Source organism: Polypterus senegalus, chromosome 12, assembly GCF_016835505.1.
Source record: "Polypterus senegalus isolate Bchr_013 chromosome 12, ASM1683550v1, whole genome shotgun sequence".
Taxonomy (NCBI): domain Eukaryota; kingdom Metazoa; phylum Chordata; class Cladistia; order Polypteriformes; family Polypteridae; genus Polypterus; species Polypterus senegalus.
In genome coordinates, this window is record NC_053165.1 from 2,800,009 (window position 1) to 2,824,641 (window position 24,633).

General features: G+C 53.8%; 1 protein-coding gene across 3 annotated transcripts in view; it reads right to left on the reverse strand.

Moving 5' to 3' along the window:
- Nucleotides 1-24,633, reverse strand: part of LOC120541719 (contactin-4-like) — a 429,737-nt gene that overhangs the window by 124,154 nt on the left and 280,950 nt on the right. The window lies entirely within an intron of this gene.

The following is a 24,633-nucleotide window of genomic DNA, read 5'->3' on the forward strand; positions in this document are numbered from 1 at the left end:
AGAAGCTCCTTCAGCTCACGGTGCCATCTGTCGTCTTGCAGCTCCTCTGGGAATCGGACTGGCAGACTGGACTTGTTGGCCTTGGGCAGTTCGGGATGACTTTGGACTTTCATCTTCTCGTCTCTCTGGTTTGCCCTCCCCTTCAAGGTTATTTTTATTTTGAGCCTGGGCAGGCTGAACCCTGTTGGTGGGGTTTGGGGTCTCAATCTAGGCAGGCTGGTCAGGTCTGTGGGTGTTCTTGGTGGCCTTTTTGTCAGAGTTGTGCTTTGAGACGACAGTGCCAGGGCATTCAAGGGTACCCTCCATCTCTCTGTCTAGCTATGGTCTCTATACTGGAGTGCCTTTCTGTTATCTATCCATTGGTTATATAGTGCCTTCCCTATCTAGTCATGCCCAGGGTATGCTCGGGGGTCCCCGAGAGTTCAATGTATTTTTAAACAAATCACTGATTGAGTTAAACTGTGCCCCACGGGAGTGGTTCTGGGGGCCCTGACCTGTGGCCTGCCCAGTTCACACAAATTTCTTAGCGTCACCAGCCGGTGAGGAGGCGTCTGAGGTGACTGGCAGAGGCCCCTTGGGAGACGAGGCCCAGCCATGGAGATTAGGCTGTTAAGTTCTGCTCAGATCTTCTATGAATGCGCATTTGGGGGGCCGAACGGCTGGAGCGGCCTGGAGGCTAAGACAGTGGGCTTGGAACTGAAGGATGCAAATTCAAGTGCCAACTGCCGGCTTAACGTGTAATCCTGGATAAGGCGAGCGGCCGGCTGGGCTCTTCATCCAGAAATAACGGGCACGCGGCACACAGTCGGCGTGGTGTACAGCGCGAGTGCGGATTTGAGCTTCGCAATTCATTTATTTTTTATATTCTTCTGCTCGGTCGTCTTCACTGGTGTCAGCAGCAGGAATGGGGCACATGTGGCACATGTGGCAGTGAAACACGAAATGAGGCCGAGGGTCACCCCCTCCACCTCACATCCACCAAAGGGGAATCAGGTGATCCAGATGAGAACCTCTTTAGATGGACCCGACGGTCTAACTCAATTCATCGGCGCTCTCTTTGCTATTGGCGTGCCAAGTTTGCCCAGATTGAACATCAGAGTACGACTACAGCTTGCCATGGACCACCTAAAGAGAGACCAGGCCTTCTGGAACAAGTCGACCCGGCGGTCGAATCAAAGATCGAGGAGTTTGGCCAAGTAACGGAAGACGGGAGAAGAATCGCACAGCAGCGGTGAACGAGGGCGTTGGCAACGGCCTGGTGGGGGGTGGTCTTGCTGCCACAGAGCCTGGGCAGTGCGGAGGGCTCAAGTCACCGATGAACTCTGCAACATCTCAACAGGAGACCTACTTTTGAAGCAGACCCACCATGAGTGGCCCAAGAAGAAGACATGGGGGGCTGTGGACTGAGCGACTTAAAGCTCTGACTGGAATCTCACGCCAAGGCTGAGGTGGGCAGGAAATGGCAGAAGGGATTCTGTATGGTGGAGTATTCAGCAATGTCACTGAGCTGATGACAGATAAGTCACTTCTGCTAAAGGGGGCAATGGCAGCTTCTAGGGCCAAGGGTGGGCTTACTTTCCCCCATTACATCAATTGGTATTTCTGTTGAATAAATGATTGACTTGGCACCTCTGCTGGCACCATCTGCATGAAGATCTGCTCTTCACCATAGCAATGACAAATCTACTGTGGCCAGCCACGACTGAAGACATTGAGGGGCTCAGTGCTCTCACCGCCACGTAAAGCACATGTGGCACCACTGCTTTGAGCCAAACACGGTCCAACTGTGACCAGTGGCACGGACAGGCTGGGTGGCACATGGACTCCGGGTCTAACATGGCCCAAAGGCAGCCAGCCATGTGTAAAGTCAGCCTGGCATTGCAGTTCCAACCCATTCAAGGTGGTTCATGCCGACTGTATAGCAGGCCAAACGTGGCCCACATGCCACCAAAGCACATGTCATACGTGTGTGACGATTTCATATGCCCAGCCATTTGTAAACACGATGAGCGCCACGTCCAGCGTGTCTGGCAGGGCTGTGAGGTTTGGGCCTCCCAGTGAGCCATAAAGTAAAGTGTGTGCCTGTGTCACTTCCATTTTGGGACACACATGTCCCCGCTACAACTGGCAGGGATGGGCGTTGGCTCCATCTTAAGTGCCACCTTCACTTCTGTGACGTCGCTACGTTTCTGTACAAAGCGAACTTCCATGTTGGGACAGGAACCTCCAGCCGAACGCAGTTGGTCTGAGCGGGCACAGTGAGAGGGTGAGGAGATGCCAACAGTGTGGCGTAGCAGCCGAGGCGCCGGACTTCAAATCCCACCGCTGACACCTGACATGTGACCCTGAGCCAAAGAACAAAAGAAATGGTGGTGATGGCATCTCGTAAACCGCGTAAAAGGCCTCAATGTGGCATCGGTTACAGCTTGCCCGTTTTAAAGAAGTCAACCTGTGACCTTGCCGGGCACATCTCCATAGCAACCATAAAGCCAGGGGATGCACAGCCGCCGTTCACGCTTGTCTCTCTTCTCTCCGAGTTTATCGGTTTAATTTTTATTGTTTTAGCTGACACAGCACGAAGATGAACAACCCGTTTGCTCGTCTGAATGGGAATTCACGCCATCATGTGCCATTAATCACACATTAAAGTTGACAGAAATATTGATTATATAATTAAGATTGCCACGGAGCAGTGAAACAAAAAAGTCATTAAACAAGAGTTCCAGCTTAGCAGGCCATCTTCTCGCTACCACACAACAAAAACATTTATTTAATTACAACAAATCAATCAATTCACTACAATGGCAAACAAAGCAGTCAGCTGGCACCCACTGGGCACGGCGGTGCCAGCCTCGTGTCGCTCCCACCGGGCACACTTTACAGTAGAAGCTCTAAATGGCCTTCATAACTTCAAACACGTCAGAAGGCTCCGCTCCTCTCGGTGGTCTCACTTGCTCTTCTTCGTGATTCCAGACGTCCTCTCTGGTCGCTCTCCATGGTCCATCGCTGTGGTCCTGCTCTGACTGGAGGTGGGGACCCCCAGGACGTGTCGCTCTTTAACAAGCCCCCCCGCCGCTTCCCTCTTTGTACGGCTTGTCGTCTTCTGTCTCCACGAGACTCCACGTCGCTTACAGAAGAAGTGAAAATCAGCGGCGTGGCATGGCGTCTGCTTCACTCGGCGCTAAAGTGGCGCCATTTCAAAGCGGTGCATTAATCTCGACGAGTGACGCTGACAACAGAGGGCCTGGTGCCGCTGGGCCCACTGAAGTCCAGTCCGTGGCGGGCCCACACATCCCGGGATTTGGAAACAAGACAGCTGATTAGTTCTGCTTGAACGGCGGACTTAAACGGAAAATTACCGGGCTCACTGATTTATGAAGGAGTAGCGAGGGGTCAGCCACCAAATGTCACGCCGCCCGGCGCTGGGACGACTCAATTAGGTGAGCGACCTTAATTATTTTCTGAAAATGTAAATCTCGCTCTAACCCTGATGGCCCACTTTTTAGTGTAATTGGAGATGAAGGGACATCCGCCCTGCTGAGCACCAATTTTTTGCTTTCCTTCATAATTCATAAGTAATCAAACGGAAAACACAGATCTGCACATAAGGTACAATTTAATTTCAAGGAGAAATTAAAAATAGACGGCTCTATAAAAAATAAAAGGTCACCCCGGCTCTCTGCTGCCATCCACGCTGCCGACTGCTCAAGTTGGGCCGTTTCCTTTAATAAATGGGGGGGTGGGGGGGGCGGTCGTCAAACATTACGGGGTAAAGGACTGGAATGTCGACCTGCCAGTTGGGTTCAACTTCAGAGAGTGGCACCAAGTCGGGCGCAGCAAACGCCCTCGAAATCGCTTCATCCGTTTGGTCTTTTATGGGAGCAACACAACTGCAGTGGGCACAACCCATGGAGGGCATCGGGTCGTTCTCTCACCTTATATGGCGCCTTTCGCATCTCGCTGTGGTATCCATACAACTAATAGTTAATAAAAATACTCAGAATAAATACTAGTAGAGCGACACAACTACATGCATGTGATGATCAACACGTAACACACCGGTGCCATCATCGTCATCATCATCACCACCACCACATTATATGGCGTCTTGCACGTCTCTCTCTTACACGGCCCACCTTGTCCGTCTATTCTATCACATCTAACTCTTATATGGTGCCTGTTGAGACTCGTGTTCAGTCTGCTTCTCTTACGCTATATAGTGCCTTTCAGAAGCATCTACAGTAATGTCCTTCACATACTGAATTTCTGTTTTATCTGTCTATTGTATACACACACAGCAGGGACACTCTGTTGTCATCAGCCCCCAGTGTCATGACTAGTAACAGATCAATAAAAAGGGGCAGATGAGAAAGGCGCTATATAACCAAAAAGATGGGGTCCCGGGCTGCATGCCATGTGACACATCAGCACTCTCCAGCTGCAGGACCACCGAGACGCGCTGCCTGCCCTCGCCACTTGTGCCTCCTTTACTCAAAACCAAAAGCTCGTCTTGACACAAAGGCATCGCCGACTACACCGCCCTCTAGTGCCCCAATTCCACGACCGATGCCACCCTCACTGCTGGTCACACCGCCCTCTAGTGTCCAAACCCTCCTACAGGCTCACAGGTGAGTTCAGTGAAATCCTTCCTTGTATGTGTCAGGGGACCCCCAGCATGGCTGTCATTACTAAAGCAAGTTAAAGGCAACAGGAAGCCCACTTAGAACTGATCTGTGAAATTCACCTCGTTCTTCCAGACCCGCCAGAGTTGGCACACTTCTGTTACGGCTGTGTAGCGCTCTTCACGGGGCGCTGCCCCAGCCCATTAAAGTCAGCTGGCAGCCCACACCTAATTTAGGGTGCAGGAGAGTAGACGGTGACAGCAGAAGAGCCACAAGGAGCAGGAAGCAAACAAGTCACCGAGATAAAGGACAACCGTTAAGAAAAATCAGCATGAGGCCAAACCTGGACGAGCAAACAGCAACAAGCAGTGGAACTCAAAAAGACCACCGAATAGGAAAAAAACAAACAAGCAAAATGGCCCAAAAGACACACCACCACCGGCAGGGACTTCAAAAGGACCAAGGCCACCCAACTCCTGTCATCATGTCACCACACAGCACAGACAGGAGGGGGCTGGGGGTGGAGCATCAGGCACACATGGGAGGAGCCAGTGGTAAATAGCCAATAAAGGTAGTGAACTGGGTGGAGCCTCAGGCACACATGGGAGGAGCCAGCGTTCCAAGTGCCACTGGGGCTGGCACTGCGGGTGAGCTTGGTGCCCCAAACACATTCCTCTGATCACCAGCCTGGGATAGGAGGGGACACCTGAGAGCCTGGGCCCCCCACACCGGCAGTAATTGTGCTCCTGATGTCACAAAAGGCCTCATGATGGCAGTTTTCTCTATGAACCCTGGGTGGTCTCCAAACAAGGTGTTGGGTCCGCCTAAAGGCTGCGACCCTGACCCTCGTGTCACACGAATTTCACTTTTGTATTAAACTTGGAGTGTTGAGGCTCTGGTGACAGAAACGCTGAGCTCAATGACTTCGGCACAAGGCCACAACACAAGAGAACCGGAGAGGTTGGCGGGCCTGAGGACTCCGTGAAGACCCCATAAGCCGTAACGACATCAGTTCAAATTCAAAGGCGGCTAGAAGGGCAAATGTCACGGGGCGAAATGCCAATATGCAGCTTTACAAGGGCACACGATGTGAAGAATAAATAAATAAAAGTACACAGAATTTAATTAAAATGAATAATTTATGACCAGCAACTCCTGCCTCTGCCGTCCACGCGCTGGGGGTCTCTTATCAATTTTAATGGACTCTGTTGACCGTCCCATTTGTTTGCAATGGTGATTAATCTCCAAGGGCAAGTCCTCCACCGCGAGCCCACCCGCTCCATCCGCGCCGCCGCACACCTCTATGAATCATTCATGCGTCCAGCCAGAGCTCCGGACCACCAATGCCTTCCCTCCACCTGCACTTCTCGTTTGCCTTTGGGGTCTAAATTACAAACAGCCACCCGCACGGTGCTAAAGCAGGGCCTGGTATTAGTTTGGGGCGCGGGAGGTGGAGATGTGGGCAACGCTTGGACCCCATTTCAGAAAGGTATGCAGATGTATCACAAAAATCAAAGGCTCAAATCTCGCACTCCCACCGGTGCTCATGAAGCCTCCACACTCCTGCCCATCGAGATCGCCGAGGCCCAAAGACACTCGGACAGCGGTGGGCGCGACAAATCGTAAAGCTTGTAAGGGACGGCCAGCCGGCAAGTAGGGGGGGGCACTGCCTCCCCCAAGACACTAGGTGGCAGCTCCCTTGGACTGCAGCAGTGCTCCGGATTCCCGCAGGGCACTATGGGACATGGAGTTCAGCAACACAGCCCTGCTGGGTACCAGGGGGTGCTGCCAGGGGACGCTGTGGGAAGACGGTGGGAGAATAAATTGTCACCTAGCCGGGATCACGAGGACGGAAACCCAAAGTACTTCCGGGCGGATTGAAAACTTGAATTCTGTGTCTGACCCGGAAGTGTTGGCAGGTGACATGGTTGGAAGAGCAGAAGCACTTCCGGGTCAAGGACTATTTAAAGGACTTCGGAATACCCGGCAGGCGAGCTGGCAGGCGGGAGGATGTGGCGGAGAGAGAGTTGTGATCGTTGCTGTCGACTTACTTGTGTTTATTGTGGCGGAGGTGCTTGGAGGTGCCCTAAGGTGTGGTTTGAAGGGGCAGCAGTGCCACCTAGCGTTCACGGCTGGAACACTCGTGTGGTAACGACACGACAGCAGAGCCACTCCCTCGAGGGCCGTAAAAGGAGGAGATGCCACATTCTCGAGACCACCGGCAGGTTGCTAGCCTGCAGACGGCGGTGACTCTGGGTCACTTGGTGCCCGGGCGAGATCACATCGGCAAAGACCCCACACCTTCCATGGATACAACCGGCAGTTGCCATTGCTGGGCTAACGTGGCAGCAGGATGCTTGACCTTCTCTGCAGAGACCTCTGTGCTCAGACTGGAGGTGAGCGACTGAGAGCCGAAGGCACAGACATGGCAGAGCAGATCATCAGACAGACCCCTAAAGCCCAGCCCTCTGTGCCCCCTCAAACCCACAACGACAGTGGAATCCATCAAGAGTGGCAGCGACATTTACAAATTAAAAATAAAAAAGGGCAAAAGAATAAACGAGAAGAACTGGGGGTCCAGCAGGACTGGGCAGAGGGGCAAACACCAAACCACCCAGCTACCCCCAAAGCATCTGGCAAAGCCCTTTAAGGGGCTGCTGGTGTTATTAGAGAACTGTGGGCACATTGTGGACATAAGGTGGGCACCATGGGTACTCCCTCTGCGGCCGCTCAGATGGATGGGCATCGTGCTGTTCATTGGCGAGGGTGGACGAGGGCAAGCGAGGAGACACACAGCAGGTTTGAAGACTCACAAGGCTGTCATTGTGCCATCAGAGAAACGCGTCACAAAGAGTTCAAAATGTAAATACGCCCTTAAAAACAAAAGGGCCACCATAACGTCACATTCGCAGAGCGGTAACCTGGCCAGCATCTCCCTGCCACTCCCACGCCAGCCTCCTGACCATGCCAACCTCATGCCTTCCCTGCTTTGCACTGGCTGCCTAGACACGGTGCCCGCATTCCTCAGCGGTCCCACTCGACCGCCATCATTAGACCACCGGTGCCCCTGCTCCGTCCATCTGTTCGCTCATCTTGTGTCTCTCTGGGATCCTCGACTGACCGACTCAGAACCCCCCGAGCCCCCCGCATACTCAGCCACCGCCACCTCATCCTAGACACTGGCAGAGCCACAGCACAGGTTGCCCCTGCAGGTTGAGGCCGCCACTTTCTGGACAGAAGTTTGGACGTCTTGGACAGTCGCCTGCTGGTTAGCGTTGTGGTGCCAGTACAACACGAATGGTTCCACATTTCATTGGACACAAGGTGGCACCACACGCTCCATGGTGGCTCCTCGCGTTCTGCCACTAGAAACTGTGCAGGGCTCTGCGGGTTTTATCTCCACGCGTTTGTCGCTGGTGCCCACCTGCTTTGCCACGTGGTGCTGTGTACCTTTATCTTTAGCTCTCACATTGCATTGCCCTTTTCATAATCGACTATGAAGACTCCGACTTTGGACACGTCACCGGGGCCTCATTGGCTAAACATCTCGACGTGTCACAAACGTCACTGACATTACTGAACGTTCTGACGCGTCACCTCTGGCTTTGCACCGTCTGTCTGTCCTTCGCCACTCCACAGGCTGGCTGCTGTCATTTCAGCGACCTGTCCAGTCTGACAAAGGGACTTCAAGATGGCCGTCTTGGGCTCTACTCTGGTGCAATCACAAAAATCTGGGGGCATACGGGCACGTCGGGTACCAGCTGCATCCAGCAACTCAAACATTAATGCCGTGAATAATTGATGTGGAGAATCGTTTAGCGCCACAGCCACAGGCGGGCACTTGTCGGCGTGCCCCTGAGCCGTCTGCAGCCGCACTGCGCCCAAGATGAAAGGGTGCTGTGAATTACGGCCTCGCCAGCGAGTTTATGACCCAAGTCCTATCAACAAGCAGCCACACGCATGCAGACCTTAGTCATAAAAAGATGGAGAGCCCGGAATGTGAGGAAAACACAACGTAATCTGCTGGCCTGGCAAAGGACGGAGAGGAGACATGGCGAGTGACGCCTGGCAAACTCACCCTTCATATCAGGCACTCTAGAGATGGCAGCCGGGCACTTCTTTACTTTAAGAAATGAAAGAGTTGAAGGGGGCATTGCGGCCTCCACTCTGGTAACTGGGGGGGACAAGCAAACTGCGCCAAGCACAGAAGACCCTGAGGTCTTTGGGGGTCACTTGAGGGGGCACAGCCTAGAGCAGCCCACTTATACAGAGAGAGCGTGAATAACCCCACAGGCTGTGACCCCCGGTGCCCGCACTCACTGAAGAGCGCTACAGAAATTGAAGTCGGTGCCATGTTGTGGGTACTCATGTGTGTGCCAGTCTGCCAGACAGAAAGGCCCAAACTGCTGCTGTGGTTCAAGATGTCTGTAGGAGGCTCCACATGATGTGAGAGTTGGCAGACTACCTGGACGAGACGATGGCCACTACTGAGGGACTCTGCGTGGCCATCCACATGAAGGGAACAGCTGACAGAGACCACCTGCCACCCTCTCCGCCCGTCGTTAAATGGACAAATCAAACACAGTTCTGTCATGGCAGGGTCCTAAGGTGTCCCCATGTCACCCCTTGGTACCATAAGAGAATGACCCACTAAATCAACAGGGGGCGGTCCTTCAGCCGTGATGTCAGATTGGCCACGCCCCTTGAGCACCACCCGCTAAACACCGGGACACACAGGAAACAAACACGGAGAAGGGGCACACCCTGGGGGGCACATGACACCATGGGCCTTCTCTGTGTACTGGGGTGGTCCAGCACAACCCGATCTTCAGCTTCACCAGGGGTGCTGAAGCCCAAGGCAGTGCGATTGCCATAATTACTTTGGGGGTCTCGAGCTGTCCACCTCTTAAACAGGACGCCCCCATCAGTTTGAGGGCCTGTCCTCCATCATTAACGGGTCCCACTGCTGCCACCTAATGGTCCAGAGGCCTCCTCTCCTTGTTTGCTGCCTGCAGTGCCCATACCTGCCACCTCTCACAGTGCCCATCCATCTTTCTTCAGACATGCTTATGCATCCCAGGGCCACACTGCACACAAGAGGGGTCATGCAAGGGGACAGAGAGTCCACCATTTGTGTTTCTCTAGAGAAGCCTCCAGAAGGTTCCAGAAGGAATCGTGCTGTGGGTCCCTAGACGAGAACAGACTTGTGAGCTCCCACTGGGGTTGAGGTGGTCTTCCGCTCTCAGTACCCTTGCTTGGGGTCACCCACAAGACACCCAAGAGTCCCGTTACCTGCCTACACTGGGCACTCTGGAGCTGGGAGTTGGCTGTAGGCTTTGTGCCACTAGAAAGGCCGTGCCCTGCTGTCTCAATGCCCCTTTACCCCCTTCAACTACAATGAGAATCAGGATGACGTCTGCCGAGCACAGAGTGAATGAAGTGGCACTAAACCTCTCCAAACCAACCTGGCACCACTGAACCCAAGGAAAGTGGGCACAATGCCAGTCACTCGCTTTTTTGTTATGCCACCAGAGGGTCGACGGCGTGATTTAGATCTCTCTTTGCACGGCAAACCTCCATTTTCCCAGCGGAGCCATCCACTCTGTTAAAGCACCGGAATGGGGCGTTCGACACTCAAGGATTTTGTTTTCTCCAAATAAAACGTCAATTCTCGAGCTCGGAGTCAGCGGACTTGCTGTGCAGCGGGAGCCCCTGGCGACGGCCGCGCCAACGGTGTTGTAATCCCGACCTTTAGGAGGCGGCTTTACGGCTCGCTGTTTTGTAAGGTGAAGGCGAGGAAGTCCACGGGTGAAAACCTACGATGGGATCGGTCTGAAGCGGCTGTGCGTGGTGCTTGGGGGCGCCGGTTAATTACTTGGCAAAGGTGGCAAATGTGCCATCTGTTGGAATGACAGACAGGGGGTCACAGAGGGACAGGAAAGCGGGTTGTCACATTTCAGTCCCTTTATGTATTTAGGCACGTGTTTCATTTGGTCCAGGATATTCAGCCGTCAGCATGGAGAGGGCGGGCCTTAGCCAGGCCTGGCATTTGATTGGCGAATACTCTCAGCTGAGGGCACTACAGGGTGCCCACCTGATGAGCACCTAGAAACAGCACAGCAACGGTGCCCTCAAATAAACAAAACAATACATCAATTAGGAGAAAACGCAATCGGAAACCACAAGTTTAAAAATCTGAAGACGTCCACCCAAGTGCCACCAGAAAGATCACAAAGGAAGCCAAATCACAGCCTTGGCAGACACGAGCGCAAGAGAACTTTGCCCAGATTTTCTGCCCGAGACGGTGGTCTTGTGTGCAGTCCAGAGGTTCTCATGGTTCCGCTCCCTTCTTTGCACATTCCTGCCAGGCGAGTGCGAGGTCAGGCTGCCCAGTGAGAGGCCTATTTCTAGACAGGCATGGAAGGCCCTGGTCGGGTTCTCTGGTCCCTCTGACCCCTTTGGTATTTTTTGAGAGCTCATATCATAACATGGGGCCACTTTTGCTTTTGTGAGTTTTTGACACTTTCTGTCACATCCACACGAGTGGTGCCCGGGCACTGTGAAGGCATGAGACAAACGATGGGCACCTCAAGCTCATTTAAGCCATCAGCGTGGACTGGACAACTGGCCATCACAGAGGGTCCCAAAGCATCTCATGCCCAAAAAGCACTTCCAAAAATGCCCACTAGAGGGGGAAATCCTGTCAAAAACCCTGGCTGGAGCAGCCAATCCAGAATTTAACAAAAGCACAAAGCACAGAAAGAGACACACGCCAGCTCCCCAGTGAACTACCAGGAGCTGTGGGAGACCCCCAGGGCCATTCCTGGCGGTGACCCCACCCATTAAATAAAAGGAACACAATCAACAGCAAACAAACATAAATGAATACAAAAGAATTACAAAATGAACAAAGGCGACGTAAAACAGGAATCTGAATCCCAGCCAAAGACGGGTGACACAGGGAGAAGCGGCAGACTCCACATGGGCATTAAGTGGGCACAGGACCCCTGGCACCACCACCTGGCCAGACAAGGTGACCAAAAATGAAACAGGAGAACAAAGTCCAACAAAGCCCCCCATGCTGAGCCTGGTCAAAGGGAAGATAAGCCAAGGAAACACAACGGTGGACGCGTGACTTGGGGGCAGACGTGCGCACCGTTGGGTGACTGTTGGCTTTGGGCGGATGGCACGACGAGACCAGATGTGTGACGCTGAATTTCTTACAGGCTGCCATCTTCACTCACAATGTGCCGGTCGGGGGGCCACGCTGAATCGCTGAGATGGGCACAATTTCACGATCGATAAAGCAGATGTTTATTCACCAGCTTAGCTCTTATTGGGTTTAAGACGGAGTTTGTTTAAAACGTGTCACACGTCCAGCAGCTGGCGTCAGCACTTTTAGGACTTTAGATGAATTTCATTTACACTGCAGAACTCTTGAGGGCCTGCGGCCACACGGCTGCCCACCTGGGGACCACTTTACAGGCCTCAACTAAACCGTCACTTCACATCAGCCAGCAGCACCAACGCACGTGACGCATGTGACGCATGTGACGCACGGCTGAAGTCGAAAGAGGAGCTCGAACCCCAGACGGACCTCCACTTCCATCATTCTGCTAGGGCTGCCACCAGAAACCCCCTCGCCCACCGTGGGCAAAGCAGGGAACACACCTGTCTGTTGGCTGGTCGTACAGTGCCATCCACATCACTCCATTATGTAGCGCCTTTCATGCCCACCTATCTGCTGTGAAATGCCCCTCATGCTGTCTGCTATATAGCGCCTTTCATACCCGTGTGTCTCATATGCATCTCTCCTGTATTGTGCCTTTCATATCCACTTATTACAGTCTGTCTATTATGTGAGACCCCCGTCCCCTCAGGCTATTAATGGCAGCTCAGAAGACGCACTTGTCACCCTGTCCTCCGCCATCAAGCCAAAGTGAGGGTCTTGAGGGAGAGAGTCAGCGCGCCCGCCTACCTGTGCACCCGCTCCCGAGGAGCCGCCTGCTGTGCCACGTCCTGCACTCTCACACTCACTAACCGCTGGCGCCCTCCTCAGGGACGTACCTGCGAGCCTCACTCTACAGTTCATCTCTGAACTTTACCAAGCTGTGCCCCTCAAACTGCCCACCATCTGCGAGAGGGGAGTCGAGCGCCTTGGAAGTGCAGGTGTCCCGTGTGGTCCCAAGTATTGCCCACCTGACTTCTTTGGCACTCGACTGATTCCAGGCGGACTCGTCTGCAGCTTGGCATTTGTCCATTTGGGTCACCTCTCTGCCAGAGTGGGCAGACGGCACCTCCAGGACCCCAGGAAGAGCTCAGCCGCCAAACTCTGAAGGGGGGGGGGCAAAAGGGGCTGCCCAGGTGCCCAAATACCTGCCCGCCAGCCTCCTCAAAGTGACAGCGCCAGCTCTTGTGAATTTCGCTCATTACAGTAAAACAAACGTCAGCCTCTGCAACGAGAGCGGAGCGGCGTCAGAATCCAAAGAGCGAAGGAGGAAAAGAAAATGATTAGAGGTGAGGCTGGTCAGCAGTGGGGGTCTGACAGCGGCCCCCCCACTCCCCCCCTCCAGCGGCAAGTTCTAAATAAACACCAAAGCACAATGGGGTGCAATGGAAGGCCTGTCTTACTGCACGCCTGGGTGCCCTGTGAGTTATGAAGCCCCCCAGCGCGTGCGCCTGCAACATAAAAAGGCAATTTTCATAGCGGAAAGCCGAGGAAAACGGCAACTTTTCAAACAACTTTCACAAGCGTCAGCCGGCAGAAGAGCAACTTTTTAGTTTTGGACGGATAACCTGCACGCTTAGGTGTATGTGGTGGGAGGGCGGCAATAGCGGGCAAGTCCTGGGACCACCTGGCAGCCGCAGCGACACAAAGGACCACCTGAGGGGGGCTGCCTTAAATCTTAAGTGTCTCGCTGTACTGGCGTGACTCCATAGTCACCAGTCTAGCCTGACCCCCCCCCACCTCCGATTGTGTAGTGGGGCGAATCGCAGCCAATCACGAGGAAGAGTGACACAAGAGTGACAGGCGCGTAACAAGCAGACAGAGCCCCTCGAGGACGCCCCCTAGCGTTCACTGCACAGGCACATAAACAGTATCTTAGGTCTCAAGTCGGGACCCTCGGCCAGCCCTACCTGTTGAGGCTTTGGCCCCCAAGACTGCATAAAGGGGCCATGAGCCCGAGGCACACACAAGCCTGGGGACATTTCAACGGGTCCCACTGCACGACGTCAACATCGGCCTTCATCCGTGCGAAGGAAGCCCCTCATCGTCTGGCCAGCAAATACGAGTTTGCCGTTTGCTTTCGCCCGATGACTGGCCGCTTCGCTTCACACGTTTCGATCAGAGCAGACTTCGTGTTCTCCATGCGGCCCGCTGCGTCACAGACACCCGTTGGTCAACTCTGGGGGACGTGACAAGCTAAACACACAGCCTGATGGCCCACCCATGCAAACTCCAGCCATGGGGGGGCCACAGCCTATCCTGGTAGAGACCTACAACATTTGTGTCCCAAGCTGGGCGTTGTCTCCGGCTCTCCCTCTGTGAGTGTGTGTGAGTGTGTGAGAGTGAGTGAAAGTGTGTGTGAGAGAGTGTGTGTGTGTGTGTGTGTGTGTGTGTGTGTGTAAGAGAGTGTTTGTGTGTGAGAGTGTGTGTGAGTGTGTGAGAGAGAGAGAGTGTGAGTGTGAGAGTGTGTGTGTGTGAGTGTGAGAGTGTGTGTGAGTGTGAGTGTGTGAGAGAGAGAGAGAGAGAGAGAGTGAGAGTGTGTGTGTGTGAGTGTGAGAGTGTGTGAGAGTGTGTGTGTGAGTGAGTGTAAGAGAGTGTGTGTGTGTGTGTGAGAGTGTGAGTGTGAGAGTGTGTGTGTGTTTGCTCCCCCCCAACCCCCCCGCACTTCCTCCTAGCCTTTCACTCGGCGCTGCTCTGATGACCAGTGGCGTCCCTCTGTCCAGACTGAATGTCCCCTCAGCACTGTGACTTGTCACTCGACTGTGTGTACGCACCCCCAGGCAGCGCCCACAACCAAAGACAAAAAGACCACTTTGGGATGGTGGGTGACGTTTCCTAATTGTCTTCCGGGTACTGCAGTGCGGTGGACCAGAGGACCCCGAGGGCCTTGGTGCGACCGGACCGGCGAGCTCACTGGGCAGAGTGGTCCGTTCCTGGCAGCGCCGCACCAAGTGATTTACACATCAAGTGCTGCCAAGAAGAGCAGCGGGCGCTTTAATATTACAGGCCATTATATGTCATTAGGCAGCTGGCGCTCGAGGATGAGGAGCGCACGTCAGAGCTCCTACCAAAGCTCACGTTTACAGGCTGCCAACGCAGAATGTGCCTTCTTCAGAATGAGCCGTGACGCCACTGTGGGGACGAGGGGAGGACACGGGGGATCCTGAACAGGACACACGCACTTTCACATAATGACAAATGGCTGCCGTAGCCTGCTGAGTGCCTTGAAACAAAGAGACACGGACATCTTTAACTGGGTGGTTCAAGGATATGGGGCCCAGACTGGCAGCATCGGGCACAAAGCAGGAACCAGCCCTGGACGGGACGCCAACTACAGACTCCCACTCACCAATGAAAACCCCACATGGAGAACAAACACACTGGGAAGAGGATTTGAACACAGGACTGAACGGGCAACACCTCAGAGACAGCCAGTCCTCCGTGTGGTGGGCACAAGTGCCCCTTTATCTTAGAGGCCACATGTGCTCAAAAACAGGGAGCGCAGTCCATTCATCTCTGCCCCCGAACTCTGAGGTGCTGCCAGAGGCTTTGAGCGGAGCGCAAAGAACACTGAGGGGGAGGGCAAGAACAGAAGGGGCCTTCACAGATCGCCATGGAGACACAACAGCCCCCCCGATGGACCTCATTGAGACCCGCGCTCCTGAGTTCACCTGCTGCGGGCATCCGGTGGGCGGCCCTGAATGGAGAGCAAGGCAGAGGTGGGAGGAGAGCAGGCGGCGGCCCACCCAGAAAAGGGACGTCAAGGAGAAGACAGCTGAGAGAGATGAGAGGGGGAGTCACGTGGGCCACTAAGGGACAGAATCGGATCAGACTTACTGATTGGGCAGGCAGATGAGCCTTGTGCCCACGTGCCACATGCCTGTTTATGACTGCCCCTCGGTTAGTGGCACAAGACATCAACTCATTATAAAAAAATCAAACGAGAAGAGGATTGAGAGCTTACTTCAGAAAATGGCGGAGAGATAAAGAGCTAACTGTGAAAGGCGCTATATAACAGACAGGACTGAAAAGGAGATAAATGTGTAAGGCACTATAGAATGGATGGATGGACAGACAGAAGGGACACTCCTTGACAGGTATGACAGAGTGCCATACAAGGGACGGACGGACGGACGGACGGACAGACGTGAAAGGCATCCAGTCAGTTAGCTCCACCCACCTCAAACAACTGAAGCCCCGCCCAGCCTGTGGCACTCCCTCCACTAGCCCCGCCCAGCCTGTGGCACACCCTCCACTAGCCCCACCCAGACAGCGAAGCGCCACCTGCTGGCTGCCACAATATTCTCTCAGAAATGCCATTTACAACAGCAAAGCTCATTTTTAGGCTTTCATCAGAAGTCCTCACCCAGACACCCCCCAGCTACTCTGCACCTTCTCTAAACTGAACAGCAGAAGAGAACAGAGAGGGAACAGACCCTGGGATGCACTGAAGGACGGTGGGCCAGCGGGGGGGCACTGGCTGCCAGACTGCGTTTATTCAGCCAGTGTGCCACGAAGGCCCGCCTGGCCGATTCGGTTTCTCTCATCGCTTGTCCCCTCAGCAGTAATCGATGGACGGTGGTGAATCATCAGGCCCAGCTGGCTGTGCTGCTCGGCTCCCCTCGGTATGCCCCCCCCCATCGCCCCCTCTGTGTGTATTTCATTGTCCTCCATACATGCCCCGTGTATTTTCAGCAGAGTCGTTTGCTGATGACAGATGCCAGGAAGCTGCTAGCAGGCAGGGAGACGGCACAAAGCCATCCTGATCTCGCGGCTTCATTAATGGGAAGCGTTCGTGTCGCAGGTAGAAGACGGCGGAGCTCACAGCACCGGTAATTGGGACCTACGGCTTCGGCCCAAAAGATGACATTTCTAAAGCGAGCGGCGCGGTGACACTCGCTGGCAAGCACAGGCTGACGATCCGGAGACGTAAATCTAAAAAGTGACGAGAGGGAGAGAACGGGAACAGAAAAAGAAGAAAGGCGCAGCGCCATTAGTGACAGCGGCCGAGCTCGCTCATGTCGAGGACAGGGTCACCGCTCCTTCGGTTTTGTCTCTTTATTGCCATTGCTGCTTTAATTACGTCATTTCTGTCACTTTTGACTACTGTTTCATTCCTACGTCAAGTCCTCCCAAGAGGCGGGGCCACCTGTCAGTCTGCACTGACGGACTGCTCCAGCACCTGCAAAGGCTCATGGGAACTGCGGTGTCCTGTATGCGCTCCCAGACAATCCATTGGCCCGAGTTTGAATATTTTTGGAGCGTTTTGCTGTATTTTTTCTCGCTTTGTCCTAGCCAGGGGTTGACTGTGATCCCCTCCCTAGTGGGGCTTTTTGAATGCACTTTGGGACATTCCAGCGTATTCTACTGAACTTTAGAGCGGAGTGCAGTTTGGGCAGCCGTAGGTCAAAGCCAGCCAATTTAGTGGAAGCTGGGCTGCTCGTCTGGCGGTTTCTCAAGGCAGCACAGTGGCACTTCCAGGTCACTAGGGGACCTTAGAGGAGTGGCACTGCATTGCCCGCTTACGAGAACGAGTGGCTGGGTGGGGGTTAGAGGGCACTCAGGATGTACAAAGCCCACTCACACAGGGCCTGTGCTGGCATTCTCGGCTGGAGCACTACCCGCTGTGCCATCAGGGTACCCAAACGGTCAAGGGGCGGATGCAGGGCTCATCTCAGAGACTCGGCAGTGTGGCGGAGCAGATGAGGCCGTGGGTTCAAATCCCACCACTGACACCATGTGACAAAACAAAAGAGAGAGACATGTGGGCAAGTGACGCTCAAAACGTGGAGAGTCACCTCGTAAAATGAAGTAGAGCCGCGCAGGATGTCAGCTAAGGAGGATCATTCGAGGCCGAAGTGGCGGCTTTCAATTGTGGGATTTCAGTTGTGATTGCAGAAAATGAGAAGCCGAGCCGGCCCGCCGAACGCCTCCCTCCCGGAGACTGTGATTGCTCGGATTTTCCACTCGGAGAAGCTAACACATGTCAAGCTACAAATTGTAACAGCGCCGAGGTACAGAACCCGCTTCAAATGCGTGATTTCCTCCCAGACAAGCTTTCTTTTTCTCCTCAGGCATGTCCTGATTAAGACGGCACCGGCTGTCATCGGATCCCTCCTTCAAGAGGGCTGAAGGCCCACCAATATGATATTGAAATGGAGGAGATGACGGCAGCAGCACAATGAAGCTTTGCGAGATCTCAATTAGCTCTCCATCTCCCGGAATATACGGTGTGACGGATGAGCAACGCCGGAGGGCCTCGGCACTCGACGCTTTCATGTCTCCCGACGAGGCGCTGCACATATTGGCGTATAGCGCCCTTAATTAACCGTGTGAGCCAATTAAAGAGGCGGAGGACGAGGACAATGACAAAGTGTCCAAAACCCACTGGGGGACCGCGGCGATATAATGGACAGCATATGTTGGGCTTTTGATTAACCAGGAGAAACGCCAAGGTCCAAAAACGGGAGATCAGCGGCACAGCAACCAAAACACAAACGCCAGAGAGGGGCTGCGAGTTGGACCCGTGACTTTTACACTGCCGTCTAAACCGTAACGTCACCCCCCAAAGCCAGGAGGTGTAAAGCCCCCAATTCGACTGGCACCTCACACGAAAAGCAAAGAAAATGGAAGAGAGCAAAACCACCAGCACTCCATTCCAGCTTAAGACGGAGATGGCATCCGAATATGAAAATGAGTCAACGTTTACTTCTCGAAGGACAAGACCACCTCAACGCGTCGCCCACAGGAGCTGGAAGAGGCCCATCCCATAACCCCGGTCCCTTCAAAATCCTCCGACTGCGACTGAGAAAAGACCAGGAAGGGCGACACCAGGGGGACAAGAGCCATCTGGAAAGGGGGCTGAACCTGCAGCTCAGAGGAGGGACTTCAAACTGCTGTGACGTGTCACGACCTCACAGGACACGCCCCCCGACAACAAGCAAATCTGCCGCAAGGATGCGAGTTCTGAAAAACAAAATGGCCGACAAAACGGTCCAAAACATGACCACCCTTCAAGAATCAGACTCAAAGACCACCCAAAAAAACAAACCAAGCCAAACAAGAGGGAATTCAGAAAATGGGAGCTACAAAGCCGTAAACGGCCAAAGCCCACCTGACGTCTCTGAACTGATCTACTGAGAGAGGAGGCGGCCCCCCCATAGGCTCCGGCCGATTGGCTGTTCACATCGGACCTCTGCTTAGTCCTTATCTGTGTAATTCAGACTCGCTGCCACTGAAAGCCCCCCGGTCTGGTGAGCCTGTAGAGGGTCTGTCGTCTTTGTGTTATTATTGGATGTCCCTTCACTAATGCGGTGTTAGCTTCTGCTCTGGGTGGGTCGTATTGTTACTTATTACAACTCCACGCTACGCTTCAATGTGGTCATTTTCTTGGTGGTCTTCCCACCCCCTGGGGGTGGAGCCCTGCCTCCCGATAACTCAGAGAAGGGGAGGGGCCTGCTCCGACTGCATACAACGAGAAGCCGGAGGTCGTGCTGACGGCTGGGCTTTGGGTTTCTGTTCCTCCTTCTGACGTCTTATGATTTTTGGCTCCCATTTCTGTTTCCCGACTTGTCATTTCTGGAGTTTTGTTTTTCTGTTGCTCCGGTTTATTAATATCAAAGGAAAGTTGATTTGTTTATTTGGGATGAGCGGTTTCACACTGTTTCCTGTCCTCCTTACTTTTAACATTTAGAGGGTCCCATTTTGGGCCTGTGTAGGCAGGAGGCCTGCTGTTGGAGTTGGGGTTGGACTGCAAAGGGTGAGGCCTATCCCGGCTTGTGTGGTCTTTTGAGGCCTACAGCGCCGTCTGGGCTTTGTTGCTGTGTTTTGACGACCACCAGGAGTTCAGTCTTTCTTCATTGCTTTTTAGGGGGTCTACTTTGTGTTTCCTTGGGTTTTGTGGGAGGTTCCCTAAGAGGCGGGGTCACCTATCCATCCCCATCTAGGACCCGCCCCCAGTGTGCTCTCTGCTAACGTCTGCAGTTTCTTTGGTTTGCAACCACTGGAGACTTTGAGGTTTCTGCTGTCTTTGGATTTTGTCCTGGGCCTTTGGTCCCTGCAGCACTTCCGTGTCACAGAGCTTTTGTTCATAAATCCTTTTGAAGATTCTCTGGTCATGGTGACCCTCTTCTTGTGGACCTTTCTGTTTGATCTGCCAGCTCCTCTTTTGGGCCTCCTCCAGTTGAAGCCAGCCACTTGCCTTGGGGTCTGCCTGAAGTTTTGGTGTTCTCTGCTGGGCAGACCAGGTAGGGCCACAGCCTGCTTCTTTTGGAGACCCCTCTCCAGGGGTCTGAGGCGAGACTTTGGAGACAAATGAGCAGATCACAACCCCTTTAGGTTTGCCTTTTGTCCTCGTTATTCTCACTGCTTTAGTTTCTTTTGTTTTTTTCCCCGCCGAAGCCCAGGCAGGTGACGTGACTTGCTGAGGGTCACGTTGTGTCAGTAGTGGGATTTGAGCCCACAGCCTTCGCCTTTTCTTAATGATCAAGGCGTGCGTGTGGTCTTTGTTCTCGTCGAGGCCAGGGGTCCCTTCCCTTTTTCCCCCCCTTGTTCTCATTTTGGAGTGTGCAGGTCATCGGCCTCCCTGGAGGCCTCATTTGCAGTTTTGGAGGTGAAGTTGCATTTTGTGTCAGGTGAGCTTTGGTATTTTGGGGTCCTTGATTATTTGCACTTGTCACCTGTCACGTCCGTGTCCCCGTCCCAAGAGCATGTCAGCCTCTGGCCGGAGGTCCCATCACTCACCTCTCCAAACACTTCTGCCGCTGGTTGATGTCATCTGAGGAGTTGTGAACCTTTGGCAGGCCCGCTGGAGCCACCGGTCACAGAGACAGCGTGACTGAGGAGGGTCTCGCGAGGGTCCGGCTGACAGTTCTGCTGCGCCCGTGCACGGTGAGTATTGTGTGCCGTCGGCATCTGATCAAGTTAAGTGGAAGGTAAAGTTTCACGTCAAACGGTGAAGGATGTGCTGCCAAGGCAGGCTGGACGGACGGACGGACGGCCGTATTAACGCTTCACAGGCCCTCGCCGATTTGGGTTTGACTTAAAGCGCTCATGTTTGTCGAGGAGAATTAAAAGTCTGCACGTCAAACATCACATTCACGATGATGGCGCATGAATATTTATGAGGGGCCGGCCCCTCCTCCGCCTAATAAATAATGAGAAACGAATCCAAACGCAGCAGAGATGGCTTTTCTACTTTTTTTTTTTTTTTTTCCCTCTTCCTCTGCGTTTTTGTGGTGAAGGCGAGATTGTGAACAAATAGAATTTGCCAAAATGTAATATGAAAAGGACAGATGGGATGTGCGCTCTTCAAGAACCTTCAGCCCTGGAATATGGCAGGCAGCTAATGAATATTGATAAGGCATCGGCGGAGATGAAACGCCAGCCGCTCCTCAGTATTTACATGAAATTAAGTTTCCTGTGAAATAACTTGACTGGATAACAAGTCAATGATCCTCCACTTTAATCTTCCCACCGGATCCCTGTGCGCACGTCGCGCGTCCAAATCAGCCGTCTCACTCCATTAGGTGAGCAACAAAGAAGTGCAAGGCGGCCCCCCACTGGAGGAGGGCAGCGAGAGGCGGCACCTCTGTGCCACTTCCACAGGTTAGCCCTCCGTGGAGAACAAGCGGACCACATACTGGGTGTATCAGGACGTCCTTTCTAAGGACTCGGTGGCCTTCTGCGCCAGTATGCTCATCACACATCAGCTGTTAGGTGGTGAAGGAGATGACGAGGGTCCGGCTGCTCACGGATCTTTTAGGGCCTCTCCCTTTCTGCCATACGTCTCTCGTCCGATTATCTCCACCACGGTTACTGACATTTCTAACAAAGACGACATTCACAGGGAGAACGTGCCCCCTGCTGGACACACCCAGTCACCGCACTGGGACCCACACACAGATCAAAGGCTGAAAGGCTAAGCGCATGGCCTCACCAGCAGTAAGTACTGTCTGGACCTAAACACGCTCATCTTCGGGGGGACTCACCGTACCGACGTGCCGGTGTGCATGGGGTGCGCACTACGGGTACAGAAGTTTGATAGGAAACCGGAGCCACCAGGGGGAGCTCTGACAGTACACTCAGGGGGTCTTCATGAGCGGAACATGGAGCCTGAGGTGAACCGAATGATGTGGGACAGAACTGGGAGGTAAAGTACGACTACTGGACATGAACGTAAGAACACAGCACGCACCTGAATGTGCCCCTCGTGAGAAGGGTGGTCCTGGCGGTGTGACAGGAGCCACAGAGAGGGCGTAGTGGGATGGCAGTTCAATATAGCGCCCTTGTACTCCGAGTGCACGGCTGATAGCTCGGCAGCTTTCATTATCACAAACAGACACCGCAGCACCAGAGGAAGTCCAGAGAAGAACAAGGAGGCTGATTCAGCACCACAGACAGCAACCTCCAACAAGCCTGCACGGGACGGCTGACGAAGCTGAAGGAGCCCAGGAGACTATCGAAGGGTCTAACCTTCTAAAAGGGAATGAGCCCAGTGGATCCCGGCCGTGACTTATTAACACCGAAGCAATCGTGGAGCTCCGTGACACACTCGAGAGACCACGGACAGCTCCGGTCTCCATATCACAAAATGAAAAGACACGGCGGGCGCTGCAGAAGGTCCGGAGGAGAGGAGGGAGCAAACCGTCACTTTACAGAAGAGGAGTTTGGGGGGTCTGGCACAATGAAAAAATGTTAAAGGGGACGAGTCCAGGGCTGAGACTAAGAATGACACTCCCATCAAGGAGGGACACACGGAAGACGTTTTGAAAGTTGAAGTCAGCAGGAGTGCCAAGCTCGATGTGCTCAGCCGTCCTGAAGTAACTTGAGGGGCTCTCCACCCCGACGGGCTGAGGAGCAAAGCCTTGGGAGCCGATGACATTTTATGGACTTTCTGGATAATTTGAATTTCTCCTTGGGGACAAGTAAAGAATGACGTGCCCACCTCTCAGAGCCACCAAGAGTCTAACTACCAAAAAACACGACACCAGTCCTGTGGGCGCACAGCAGCCCCCCGCTCCGCTCTTCTGTGCTTCACTTCTCTTTATACTCCTGCCAGGTGGAGCTGGCTTTTTTATTCAAATTTATAGGATGGCACACTCTTGTGGGTCCAACATCTTACTTTCAAATCCTGTGCCCGTGTGGCACCCCCACAACATCCACGTTAGGACAATCGGCCCCCTGGATTCAGCAAGCCTTACGTCCTCGGAGTGATGAATTTACACTGAAATGGGGTCTGCTTCTTCAGCTTTTACTGGGCACATGTGCCACTTGGCACACTGCATGGTGCTGCCCCAGCCTCACAGCTGTGTTTGCACTCGCTGACAGTGGGCACTTTGAACGTTCTCCCTGTGCCCACATGCCGTTCTCCCTTCTCCCTCCACAGCCACACAACTGGGCACTCCGTGGCAATGAGCCCAAAATGGAACAGGTCAGAACACAGATGAATGGTTGAGTCACGGTGCCCTGTGATGCCCACAGCTGGTTTCTGTCAGGACTGGTGATGAGTGAATCTTGCTGCCCCCAGTGTGTGCCCAGCAGATTGGCCACATTGCCCTCTGCCATGCCCTTTCCTGTCTTTTGAGTCTTGGCCTTCTGATTTCCTGCTGACAGGCCACTGAGATGCCAGCAGGTACCAGTTTAGCCAGTCAGACATGTAGTTCTGTGGTGATTGATGCCACCTGCAGCGCGTCCTTCAGAAGGTTTGGTTCTCTGTGCCATTCTCTCATTCTCCCAGTCTAAAAGGGCAGTGGCCCGTATCTCCTTGTGTCTTCGTTGTCGAGGTTGGCATCCCCTTTGGCAGGCTGCGGCCCCTCCTGGCTCAGGCACAGCTGCTAATTAGGTGCTAAGCAATTAAACAAAGCGGCAGCGTGGGCCGTGGAGCCCAGGTGATGCCAGGACTTAATGGGCTACCAGGGGAGCGCAGCAGTGCTGCGCAGGGCTGCTATGCTTCCCACAGGATTGGCATTGCGTAACAACAGTGAAGGGCGATGCCCGCCGAGCCAAACACTTATTTGCTGCTTACTTTGGTACCCATAAGCCATTGCACCTACCATATGACGGGGATGGCAAAACCTCGAGTGGTTGCCTGCCTTCTGCTGGCTGTCAAATGATGATGGACTTTCACTTCTAATGAATCAGACAACCCAAGACTGAAAAGATGTGGGCATCCAAACAGCAGACGGGGAGCAGCGGGTATCCCACTCTGCCTTAGATCCTCTTTGGGTGCCCACTCTGTCTGCATAACGCATGAGCGAGGCTGCCCGTCAGCCGGGTACCCACAAGCAGACGCGCGTCCAATTAGCCTGGCAGCTCGTCTTTGGAGGAGTCCTGAGAGAGCAAATGATGCAAGCATGTCGACGAGATGCCAGCTCTGCCCAGAAGGCACATCAGCCGCTACTCAAACTTGTGGGGCAGCAAGAAGACACACAAAGGGAACAGAAATCACCTTTTGGTATTCTGGGGCTTTCATGGGGGTGGCGAAGAAAGAAATTCCAGGGTCCCCCTTGTCAGGCACAAAAAGTGGCAGCGGCATTGAGAGGCAGTAGTGCTGCCCACTGAGCCACCCTGACCCCTCAACTCCACGCCCAGCAGCTCACGTAGACTCAGGTCGGGCACACATTAGGCACTGAGCCACCCTGAGCACTGCAGATGTGGGAGGCGGTAGGGCTAAGCACTCGGGCACCATGCCACCCATCAATCAGCGACTGAACCTCCTCATAGGCAGCTGCTGCAGGGACACACGAGGGGACCACATGAGGGACAGGCACCCAAAAAGTCCCA